Source organism: Cryptotermes secundus, unplaced genomic scaffold, assembly GCF_002891405.2.
Source record: "Cryptotermes secundus unplaced genomic scaffold, Csec_1.0 scaffold250, whole genome shotgun sequence".
Classification (NCBI taxonomy): domain Eukaryota; kingdom Metazoa; phylum Arthropoda; class Insecta; order Blattodea; family Kalotermitidae; genus Cryptotermes; species Cryptotermes secundus.
The window spans coordinates 2,254,895-2,267,829 of record NW_019738873.1 but is presented as its reverse complement, the minus strand read 5'-3'; the positions used below and the strand labels follow the sequence as shown (position 1 = coordinate 2,267,829).

The window sequence follows — 12,935 nt, the reverse complement described above, 5'->3', positions numbered from 1 at the left end:
CAATTTTTTCTTTATCGATATAGTGGCTTCCCGCTAAAGCGCGAGACACGGCAATGCCTGCCATCTGTGGAGCAGGCTGCAACAGACTGAGACACATCGGCGCGTGTGGAAATAAACAGGTCCTGTATCATGACAACGCACCCTCCCGTACCCCCATCTAATCCAAAACCCCGTCTGTAGTCACACGTACCGCGTAACAAGATCAATACAAGTGGGTGATGTGACTTGCTGTAATTTTTCTAAACTTGATTTCGGTATGTGAACTGAGGAATGAGCACCCGTAAATCGGAGCGGGTTGGCGTAGCGGTAATACTTCAGCCTCGCGTTCGGGAGGCGCTCGCTTCAAATCTCGACCAAGACATGGGCTATCACCAGTTTTACGTGGGGTTCCTCAGTTCTTCCAGAATAATTCCTCAATAACACATCAATTACAGCACGAAGAATTCCTTTCAAATCATTTCCTAATTATTTACTAGATATTCAGCCATCTGAAACCGTACAATCTGGTTACTAACAGCATCATACAATGACCAATCCAGTACTTTACATTCCAAAGATTTTAACACTGTAAACCGAACACGTGGTGTCAACATGAAACTCAAGTCACATGTGGACATGATCTCGCAATATGAACATTAATCACCAGATTTTTACGAACCAGAACGTTAATACGCCTTTGTTCTGATACACTTTGATAGACTGGTACCAGTCAGTCCTATTACTTATTGTTTTCCTTATCACACGATTGTCACACACGTGGGTCACAATTTCAAGGAACGGTCACAAATCACTTGGGGGCGCAGCCACGTATGCCGTATCGCCGTGTGTGATATAAACGGACAGCTCCTCACCGCTCCAGTTCACATTTGTCTGTGCCTCTACGCTCCAGTTCACACTCCTCTGTGCCTCTACGCTAAGGTAAGTACGTTCATAACAGCCTATGTGGCTATCTTGTGGCGTGTGACACCGTGTAGACGGCCTGCGTCTCTCTGATTGCTTGCTTAGTGTACTTTCCAGTCCTGAAGATGGAAACTTCAGTAAACTACCAGACTACATCCCGTCACCGATTTCAGGGCTTCATGTCCAACAACCGCATCAAAAACATCGCTTGCAAACCAATTAGAACGCAATTATCTGCTCATTTACACAAACGAATCGTCCATTACCACTTTACTCTTTCCCGCACTGATCTCCATCCTGAGCCAGATGAATCCAGCCCACACCATCCAACTACAATTAATCAAAATTCGTGTTAATATTATCCTCCTATCTTAATCTTGGTCTGGAAAATGGTACCTGTATTTCAGGTTGTGTTTGAAATCGTGTGCGTATTTCACAGAGCGTACTACATTCCTGGCCCATCTCATCATTCTCGATTTCGTTATCTAAAATATTTGGTCATAGAGCAAAAATTACAAAGTTCTTCACTACATCTTCTTCATCGCCCCTCGTCCACAAACTTCCCTCTGACCCCGTTCTCACTGGAGAGAACAGCCCACAGAGTCTGTTGGCAGCTCTGACGGCTGTGAGCCCGGGGAAGTTCCTGCAGTCGCTCTGTACAGCAACTGCTGTTACTGTCAGTTCATACTGTCCATATGCAACTAGCATCGCCTCAGTGCCTCAGGCAGGCAGTTAGACTCTGGCCTGTCATACGGGGCTTACCACCATTTTTTCTTGTGTCCTTACAATCATCATTCCACCATTGTCCCATACTCAACCATCACCGCCCCCTGAAATGTGCAGTAGCCTTGAACAGGCAGCACCTTATCATATAGTCGGTCTTTAGGTTTGGGAACTGCAACTCCTTCAAGAAGTGGAAGTTAGGAAACTGAGCTCCAATCAATGAGATTATTAGGAGCACGAGAAGGGCGGCGAATGTAGCACGCGAGTCAAGAAATACACACAGCGTTACAGTAAACCAGGATTACGATCATAAACAGCATGAACCCGTCAGTTTTTGTAAGGCAGATGCAGTGCGTTTACTGCGAGGTACGGCTCCACCGTCTCTGCTTGTCACGTCTAGACGTGACGATACTGCGCACAACCAGAATACAGTGGGATAGGTCATGATAAGGGCGAGCGAAAAAAGCGCGGTACTATGGGTAACTGCTGTTACATGACTTACAGCAGAATGACGCCATGTTGCCGTCAAGGTGGACGCAGCTGCTCGCAGTGTATCGCATTTTAGCGACTTCGAGGAAGTAGTCGTTGACGTAGTCTCACTTTTGCAGTTGTCTTGGGCGCCACCCCAGTCGGGGAACATGAAACTATCACATGGGCCGTTAAATGGGCCTTGGCTTCAACGAGGTGGTCAAACAAAACCTTCACAAAACCTGGCCTTCACGCCAGGGAGGGAATTGCTGAGTACCACCCTGTGCTTACTACAGACGTAATTATGTCGTTTCTCTCGACGGAAAACATTACAACCATACTTGTCCTCCGCTCCATGGACGGATTTGTTACCTTGTGAACTCTTCGTAGCATTCGCGCCCCAACTTACGCAACATTCATCGGATATGACGTCATCAATGAGCACCCTCGCTTGCTTGCGTATAGACTCCGCACCCTCGCTGGCAGCTATACGTGGCGTGGAAATTACGAACACTGAGGTTTGTGAATGACCTTGCTCGCCAGCTGATGAGGCGCTAGGATTGAGATCAGGTATGGAATTAAGAATATGGCCTTTGATTTTTACTTTCGACATCTAAAAATTAAGCTGATCGGTAAAACGCTTGTTTCTTTGACGCGACCTTCGGTTATATTGAATTTTCTTTTTCAAAATCTATACTGTTTGCATATTCCTGTAGGAAGTGACTTCCTAAAATAACACCATTCGTAATCTGTTAAAACCATGAACACTCCTTCATTTTTTTTATTGCTAGTGGGGTTGGACTAAGTCCCTTGTACTGCGGCCACTTCTGGCCTATTGTACCAGCCCCAGATGATAGGTGAGGGTGATTGTGGAACGTTGATACCTAACTTTATCATTTTCATATAAACCCTTTAAAAAACAAATTTACTTCACTTCCTGTATCAAGAATAGCTGTTACTTTATCACTGGACGTGATTTATGTCTGTGGGCTCTTAACCATCTTCATACAAGTACGAAACAAGTTGTTCCTTTGTATTGGATACTTCTAACAGTCACCTAATCTAGTCAGTTTACTTAAATTACTAAAATTAATTTCACTGGGATGGGTAAGATCTGAGACGTTGTAATCTTAAACATTAGGAGACATTTGGCATGTACTATTTCCAAAACTTATTTCTCTAAGTTGTACAATCAGCTCCTACTAGGACCGTCTGTCCTTCTGCTACTTTGAAACTTCTGTGGCGAAAAGTCATTGCCACGCTGTGAGTATTCTTTACCACAAACTTTCGTCTTTCGTTTGTCGAAAACTACTTTAAGTCGTGGGGGACTCAAGTTTCCAGCAATGAATTTATGATTTAACTTCAGATGGTACATGTGAGGAACTCTGAAAATTTGCTAGATTCATCTAGTTTACGTCTTTTGCGCCTGTTGAATGAATTTCCTTCTGAAATTTTGTCAGTGGAAAATGAACCGTTGAAGACTGTTCAATCCAGCAATGGCAACGGTTGCTGTGTTTCAGCATTCATAGACAGAGTTTACGTTTGCTACAAGCATTTCTAACACAAGTACATGAATTTTCACACCTGTATTAGCACTATTACTGGGAGTGGCGGTTTGAGGGTCAAGCAGACCTGTACAGTCATGGCTTTCTAGTGATTTTTCCTTATCTAACTCATTGATCTCCAAATTAATCACTTCATGTTGTTTTTGAGAATCTTTCTCTTGCTGTAACAATCAGCTCAGCTCTCTACCCTAATCGCCTTGCACCTCTGTCAGACGTTTCTTTCTCATCCTGTACATGGTTAAGTTTGTCTACTTTTTTCACATTTTTTCTTCGGCACAGTTCTGAATCCAAACTGTCTAAGCTATTCTCATCATTTTCTAAACTTTGATCACAAGACTCTGGGTTCTTGTAAATTTCTTTCTTGTCCTGTTCAAGGTTCTCTTTGGCTGTTTCTGGTTTTACCTCCTCCTGTACACGATTAATTTTATTTTCTAAGACTCTTTTGTTTTTTCGTTATGCAACTCAATTTTAACCTGAAAGTCTTCACTCTTAGATTGAGTTTTCTCAGAAGGTTTAACATCGCTGGAGTTTATATTTTTCTGAAAATCGCCAAATTTATGTAGTTGAGCAGTAATACAAATTACCAAATCTTTAAGTTCAAAATTGAATTTTGCACGCTTTAACGCAGTAAGTACTTGAGTTGCCAGACAATCATTAGTTTTATTTGATTTCATGCACTTCACTTCACTATGTACTTTGCTTTCCGATAAACAACTCGCCATTGGAGCCTGAAATTCACTGACTATTCTGTTGTTTTCTTGTGTTGTTCCGATGTTTGTCGCTTTGCTGTTTTGTTGCCCCCTATTGTCACGAAGACTTTGGGCCCGCGTTGGTCGACACTTATTACACTTGCTTTGTGGGGGCAGGGGGGGAGGGGCAGCTACCGCAGATGGTGTGATGGTGGCCGCAGCCACTCGCTGTGAATAGTCAAGGTGGACGCAGCTGCTCGCAGTGTATCGCATTTTAGCGACTTCGAGGAAGCAGTCGTTGACGTAGTCTCACCTTTGCAGTTGTCTTGGGCGCCACCCCAGTCGGTGAACATGAGACNCTTCTGTATCCTCTTCAACGAGGCGGTCAAACAAAACCCGCGTCAAACTTCACAACACGTACACTTTATTTAACTTTGGTTAATTACATCGCTATTACGTTTGTATTGAGGACTATATGTAGTCCTTCGTTCCCCTTTGCGGAAGAACACGGTTCGAGTATTTGGAACAGTGAATTGCGTCATCACGCTACTGTCGCTAAGCATGAAACTCTCGTTTCTTATTGGCCATACGTTACGAAGTACTGCGCTAACTGCCTTATGAAGCTCTTACATCATTGCCTCACTGAACAGAGGGAGAGCCCCTAAATTATCAGCATCATAAGGAGTCATGCACCATTACATCATCCTCCATCTAATGTAGAGCCTATAGCGTGACAATTTACGCAATTCCCTCAAATTCATAATTTGAGTTTTGTAAATTACAATAGTTACATAAAAATACAAATGTGTACATAAATTGGGCGAAGTATATTACTAAAAAGGAGTAATCGTTTACAGTGTCTATGTGAATTTACGACAACTGAGAACCTCGGATAGAGAAGACCAAATATCGCAGTAGGCAAAAGCCGATACAGAAAGGCGACGAATTACTGCTGTATTACGTTGGAGAATGCTTGTTACTCTGGCTTTGTTGGTTTTTTTTTCAGTTACGTTATGGCCCACCGAAGGAACAAGAAAAGGATAAAGGAACAGCTGGCACCCCTTCGATTCCCGAGAGCTGCTAATAAACCGACTTCAATGGCAGACAAAATAAAATTAATGTTAATAGACGTAACAAATTAATTTAAGGATAAGAAAATGGTACAAATTATTCTCCAGTTAACTGTCACCAATGATTATCCTCCAGAAACAAGAAGTTACGGGAAGAACAAATCGCCTACTTCCCTCTCTCTGCAGATTGATGACCCAGGAGTCGTCGCAGGCTCTAACAGAAATGAGTTCCGGGAATCTTCCTGGCATAAAGTGCGGCCTACCGGGGTGTAAGACCAACAGCCACACCGACATATGTGAGCTGAATGCCTAGAAAATGTGGGAGCCTCGACATCCCACAACAATAATATGAATTTGATTTGTATAGAGCCCGAAAGCGGCATATGTTGAAAGAATTCAAAGCGGTCAAGTTATTGCCAGAGGCTCGTCAGTATGAACAGAATGCACCATAGGAAATGTAGCTGTTAGCCCGAGGGGCTTTATGAGAGACGCTGCTGTGTTTCTGCTACAGACGGGAGAGGTTTATGGGGTATAATATTCAGATAGCCTCAGACGCTGTAATACACATGCCGAGTTTCACGAAGATTAGTTCAGGCCTGCAAGAAATATTATGGTATTGATTGGCCCAATAATTTGGGACGTTTAATGTTGGTAATATTGATAGTGAACATTTGCGAATTATGCCTCTGAGATGGTTTAAAGAGGCATAAGATGCATACCAATTTTCATGATTACAGGGCTAGAGGGGTTCCTTCTTCAGTGCTAAGACCTTCCGTTATAGCTGAAAGAGATTATTGCCCTTTCTATGGGCGTGAACAGAGCTGCATCGTGGCTGAGATACAGAGAGCGATCTGTTTTGTGTGCGTTCGTAGTTAAATCGAATGCCGTAATTTCATTTCAGATAATATATAGACATCAAGCAGATAACAAAAAAGGTATGTACATCGAATTATACTGCTCATATATATTTTTAACACATTAACCTGCAGAATCTGCAATAAAAGTACTGACTCGTGGATGAGTTAGGGCATAACCCATACGTATACTCTTTTTGTTGTTAAGCTCGTCCTCGTCTGCTTGGTACTGTGGGACACCACACCATTATAGTCTTGTAAATGTTTACCGTTTGGTGTTTGTAACTGAGAGTGTACTAGTAGTGTGTAGTTACACAAGAGGTTGCAGAAATGTTGCGCTAGACGTCACGGCTTCGTCCATTTTCACTCTCGAAGGAACGGGTTACGGAAATAATCGCTGTTTACTATGAGAACCATATGGAACAAATACATAGACAGTGTGGTCAGAATGCAGATTTCTTTACAATCTTAAAACAGGTTGTGAGAATATAATTACACCTGTTGTTTACAAGAATTGATATAGTGAGATACATTTCTCACTCAAAATTCCTTAATATTTATTTTTAATTTCTCCTTCGATATGACTGTCCAAGTCCTTTAAGGCGGCGCGAAATACTGTCAAAATTTTTTTGAACAGGAACTCACTGAATGAATTCGTTGATTGCCTTATGCCCACAAAGAGATCGCCGTAGTCCGTAGTGCTTCCAACGGTAGACGTTACGTTGCCTGGCCCCTCTTCTTCTACTGGAAGCTCGTCCTCCTCTGGTTGATACACTGGGACATCACGTGGCTGAGTAAACCCCAACAAAGCCACAGTGAACAAGCATTCTTAAACGTAATACAGCAGTGATTCATCAACTTTCTGTATCGGCTTTTGCGTACTGCGATATTTGGTCTTCTGTATCCTCTTCAACGAGGCGGTCAAACAAAACCCGCGTCAAACTTCACAACACGTACACTTTATTTAACTTTGGTTAATTACATCGCTATTACGTTTGTATTGAGGACTATATGTAGTCCTTCGTTCCNTGTAAGATTTGAGGCTTTCACGGCGGTGACTATGAAGAAAGCAGTCTTCTGGGATTTGGCACCGTGTATATGTGGTGTTAACCGACGTTTCGGAGGAACGTATCGCCCCCATCTTCAGGGTAGAAGAAAAAGTATAAGAAATCTGCAAGCGACAACACCGTGAGAAACGTCGGTTAACACCACATATACACGGTGCCAAATCCCAGAAGACTGCTTTCTTCATAGTCACCGCCGTGAAAGCCTCAAATCTTACAGACTGGTTTAGGGTGCCTTTACAGGCCTGCTTCTAGCTCGGTCGGCAAGCCAATGTTTCTATCGAAGTTTTCGACAACTGAGAACCGCGGATAGAGAAGACCAAATATCGCAGTAGGCAAAAGCCGATACACAAAGGTGACGAATCACTGCTGTATGACGTTTGATAATGCTTGTTCACTGTGGCTTTGTAGGGTTATTCTTATCTACCTGAACTCCGATTGCATCGACCAGACCTGTTCAAACCAGAAAATGAGGATCTTCCAGCAGATGAAGAGGTGCAAGGCGTCGTAACATCTACGGTTGGAAGCATCTTACAAGAGGATCCCAGCACTACGGACTACGCTGCTCTGTTTGTGGCCATAAGACAATCCATTTTAACTATTGACAATAAATGTTTTTTTAAATAACATCTAGAAACTTTTAAAAAATTTACAACACCAGGAAGCTGCTGTGATTGTGAAATGTTCACTCTTAGGATATAAGTGTATGTATTTTAAATCAAAACACCTATTGTGATGGTAGTTTCCAGTTTGTAATGACGTTCCCTCTGAAGATGGTCCCTAAGGACCGAAACATGTAACGGAGAAAAGTTTTCACGTAGTAAGACTTATATGTCACATTGGACGGAGTAGTTTGTATTTATAAATATTAAACAACTTTAAGCATTGTGTTTAAAAATGCTGTGTCTAACACAATTTTTATGATAAATGGATGGAATTAAGCGCCCTAACAGGAACGGACATTTAAATGCAGAGTAGCAAAGTGCATTTAAACGCGCATCAGCAGCGGGCATTTAAATAAACTCCGGCTAGCTAAAGCTTACGCCATTTCAAATGCCCGGCGTTAAAGGTTAATATTTATAAATACAAACCACTCCGTCCAATGTGACATATAAGTTTTTACTACGTTAAAACTTATCTCCCTTAGATGTTTCGGTCCTTACGGGCCATCTTCAGAGGGAACATCATTACAAACTGCAAACTACCATCACAATAGGCGTTTTGATTTAAAATACATGCACTTATATCCTATATTGCACAGTACGCATAAAGTCGAACATTTCACAATCACAGCAGCTTCCAGGTGTTGTAAAGTTTTTAAAAGTTTCTAGATGTTATTTAAAAACACATTTATTGTCAATAGTTAAAATTTTTAAACTACGTAGGTTCGTGTCCGTACTCCTATCATCCTTCTTGTATGGGGCAGATTTTGTGCCGCGGTCTATCTTGATGAGGAAGTTCTTGATGTCGTCCAGGGTTTGCTCGTGGTTTGCTGTGTTGTTTTCACTCATAGGATATAAGTGTATGTATTTTAAATCAAAACACCTATTGTGATGGTAGTTTCCAGTTCGAAATTATGTTCCCTCTGAAGATGGTCCCTAAGGACCGAAACATGTAAGGGAGAAAAGTTTTCACGTAGTAAAAGCTTATATGTCACATTGGATGGAGTGGTTTGTATTTATAATTGTTAGTGTGACGGACCAGAATGAAACAAATCAAAGTTAATGTTTATTTTTAATTTCTCTTTCAATACTACTGTCCAAGTCTTTTAATGTGCCGCGAAATACTGTCAAAATTTTGTTGAAGAGGATCTCAGAGAAAGAATTAGTGGATTGTCTTATGGCCACAAACAGAGCAGCGTAGTCCGTAGTGCTGGGATCCTCTTGTAAGATGCTTCCAACCGTAGATGTTACGACGCCTTGCACCTCTTCATCTGCTGGAAGATCCTCATTTTCTGGTTTGAACAGGTCTGGTCGACGCAATCGGAGTTCAGGTAGGTGAGAATAACCCTACAAAGCCACAGTGAACAAGCATTATGCTGTATTACGTTTGATAATTATCAAACGTAATACAGCAGTAATTCGTCACCTTTCTGTATCGGCTTTTGCCTACTGCGATATTTGGTCTTCTCTATCCGCGGTTCTCAGTTGTCGAAAACTTCGATAGAAACATTGACTTGCCGACCGAGCTAGAAGCAGGCCTGAAAAGGCACCCTAAACCAGTCTGTTTCAGATTCTCACAGCGGTCACTATGAGGGCTGCTGTCTTTTGGGGCGTGACGCCAAACAGTAGTTTACAAGTTTGCTTTTCCGGGGTCAACAACTGAGCCAAATATGTTCCTTCGAAACGTCGATAAGTTCCTACGCAAAATAGTGCATACTTGTTTTCTGTAGACGAAACGAGTTGTTTCTCAAGAATGTGTTGTCAGGTGTTGGCGCTAAATTCATAAACCTGTGTACCAATTTTACAAATTTGAGGGGCTCTCCCTCTGTTCAGTGAGGCAATGATGTAAGAGCTTCATAAGGCAGTTAACGCGGTACTTCGTAACGCATGGCCAATAAGAAACGAGAGTTTCATGCTTAGCGACAGTAGCGTGATGACGCAATTCACTGTTCCAAGTACTCGAACCGTGTTCTTCTGCAAAGGGGAACGAAGGACTACATATAGTCCTCAATACAAACGTAATAGCGATGTAATTAACCAAAGTTAAATAAAGTGTACGTGTTGTGAAGTTTGACGCGGGTTTTGTTTGACCGCCTCGTTGAAGAGGATACAGAAGACCAAATATCGCAGTACGCAAAAGCCGATACAGAAAGTTGATGAATCACTGCTGTATTACGTTTAAGAATGCTTGTTCACTGTGGCTTTGTTGGGGTTTACTCAGCCACGTGATGTCCCAGTGTATCAACCAGAGGAGGACGAGCTTCCAGTAGAAGAAGAGGGGCCAGGCAACGTAACGTCTACCGTTGGAAGCACTACGGACTACGGCGATCTCTTTGTGGGCATAAGGCAATCAACGAATTCATTCAGTGAGTTCCTGTTCAAAAAAATTTTGACAGTATTTCGCGCCGCCTTAAAGGACTTGCACAGTCATATCGAAGGAGAAATTAAAAATAAATATTAAGGAATTTTGAGTGAGAAATGTATCTCACTATATCAATTCTTGTAAACAACAGGTGTAATTATATTCTCACAACCTGTTTTAAGATTGTAAAGAAATCTGCATTCTGACCACACTGTGTATGTATTTGTTCCATATGGTTCTCATAGTAAACAGCGATTATTTCCGTAACCCGTTCCTTCGAGAGTGAAAATGGACGAAGCCGTGACGTCTAGCGCAACATTTCTGCAACCTCTTGTGTAACTACACACTACTAGTACACTCTCAGTTACAAACACCAAACGGTAAACATTTACAAGACTATAATGGTGTGGTGTCCCACAGTACCAAGCAGACGAGGACGAGCTTAACAACAAAAAGAGTATACGTATGGGTTATGCCCTAACTCATCCACGAGTCAGTACTTTTATTGCAGATTCTGCAGGTTAATGTGTTAAAAATATATATGAGCAGTATAATTCGATGTACATACCTTTTTTGTTATCTGCTTGATGTCTATATATTATCTGAAATGAAATTACGGCATTCGATTTAACTACGAACGCACACAAAACAGATCGCTCTCTGTATCTCAGCCACGATGCAGCTCTGTTCACGCCCATAGAAAGGGCAATAATCTCTTTCAGCTATAACGGAAGGTCTTAGCACTGAAGAAGGGACCCCTCTAGCCATATCTTGAATAGATATGCTTTCATTCTTCAGTCATTTAGTCAAAAGATTCGAAAATCTGAAGAGTGTAACAAAGATGCAAGGTTTTCTAGAAGAGAACCAAACGATTTTATTGCTTCCATGTGTTTTATGGCACCAGGGACAGCTAAAATTTGTCAAGTGTTACAAACAGAAACGAATTTATAATGCAGAATAACTCTGTGAAGAGATATTGGGTTTTCCGACTTTATCCATCGTCCCTAAGGGACTCAACAGAATATGTGTCTTCCCTTACCTGAGGACGGAAACAGATCCAGTTTCCGAAACGTCGTGTTTTTCTTAGTTATCTTAAAACGAGGACGATGGATAAAGTCCGAAAACCCAATATCTCTGTGTGTTATACACCATCGTCAGAATCCTATAGTAACTACTCTGTGAAGAACTTGGAAAAACAATTTTGCAGTACACTTCATAAAAGAGAAAAAAAAATTGAAAACAGAGTAGAACATTGTGTATAAAATTTTTCAAATCTACCGTTGTAATATGCAACACTATGTTCTTTGCTGTTACAAACAAAGTTAATTCCATCCATTTAACATAAAAATTGAGTTAGATACAGCATTTTTAAACACAATGTTTAAAATTGTATAAGTGCCCTAGCAGGAACGGACATTTAAATACAGGGTAGCAACAGGCATTTAACGCGCAATAGCAACGGACATTTAAATATACTCCGGCCAGCTCAAGCTTACCACCATTTCAGAAGCCCGTCGTTAAAGGTTAAGGAATTTTGAATGAGAAATGTATCTCATATCAATTCTTGTAAACAAATGTTTTAAGATTGTAGTAAATCTGCATTCTGACCACACTGTGTATGTATTTATTCAATATGGTCCTCATAGTAAACAGCGATTATTTCCCTAACACGTTCCGTTTTAACGTTGAAAACTTTATCATACGAGAGTGAAAAGGGACGAAGCCGTGAAACTCAGCGCAACACTTGTGCAACATCTTGTGTAATTGCAAACTACTACTAACTTTGAGTTTCACACTCCAATGATCGCCGTAAACACAGAGCACATAAACTCTTCTCAGAATGCTACGTTTTCTCTAGTCGTTGGCTAGTGACGGATCCCAACAATGTCATCTGCTTCCGTGCTCACGTTCTTACCGGATGGCGACTGTCTCACAACTAACTCCTTACTCCAAATAACTCATTCCACTCAGCTGACTGAACTCAAAGTCCAAGACAAAGTTATTTTATGACTGACGGTCAATCGGACAGTCTATCTTGGTGTCAACCCCCATCTAGGGCCCAAGAGCAGACTTTTGTTACTGACAGACAGTTACGAGTTTGCTGATCTGAGGTGCCCTCTGTGACAGAAGAACGGGTCTGTCGTTTAAAACTGCTGCCGGTCCTCGCCAGCGCAATCATTCTCAGGTCCCAGTCCTGCGGCACCAATGACTATATTTTACTGTCTCAGATTGGAGAGGGCCAGGTCCTGTACTGATATCCCCTCAGGAGCAGGGTGTCCCGGTTATACCTGGAGGCACTCTATTCCTTCTACAGCTCGCAGGGATATGCTGGATTTATGCGAATCCGCCCCCACAAGGGATAATTTGTAAGGTATTTAAGTACCTGTGTATATAAAGAATTTGTATTTCTGGGCTGTGAAGATGGAAGCAGCATGTACCTCTAAAACATCAGAAACATCGACTGCGCCCACAAATTGCACTAACCCCAAAATCGAACAAAATGGCAAGCTCTTAAAATCAATTATTCTGTGTTGCAGTTCAATGAAGCTTCAAATTCAGTGCATCTGAGTGTTGGGTA

At 41.7% G+C, this 12,935-nt stretch overlaps 1 protein-coding gene and 1 long non-coding RNA gene across 5 annotated transcripts in view; one reads left to right on the top strand and one right to left on the bottom strand.

Annotated features, from left to right (window-relative positions):
- The window catches only part of LOC111871115 (potassium voltage-gated channel protein Shal), a 163,876-nt gene that overhangs the window by 69,296 nt on the left and 81,645 nt on the right, over positions 1 to 12,935 (bottom strand). The gene's annotated exons all lie outside the window — the stretch shown is intronic.
- On the top strand, positions 811 to 5,383 carry LOC117282833. 2 transcript variants are annotated; one of them, XR_004513734.1, is made up of 3 exons: positions 811 to 918; positions 2,232 to 2,307; positions 4,727 to 5,383. It is a non-coding gene; the product is annotated as an uncharacterized LOC117282833 (long non-coding RNA). The 2 variants fall into 2 exon arrangements; XR_004513733.1 differs by lacking the exon at positions 811 to 918 and having other exon boundaries at positions 929 to 2,307.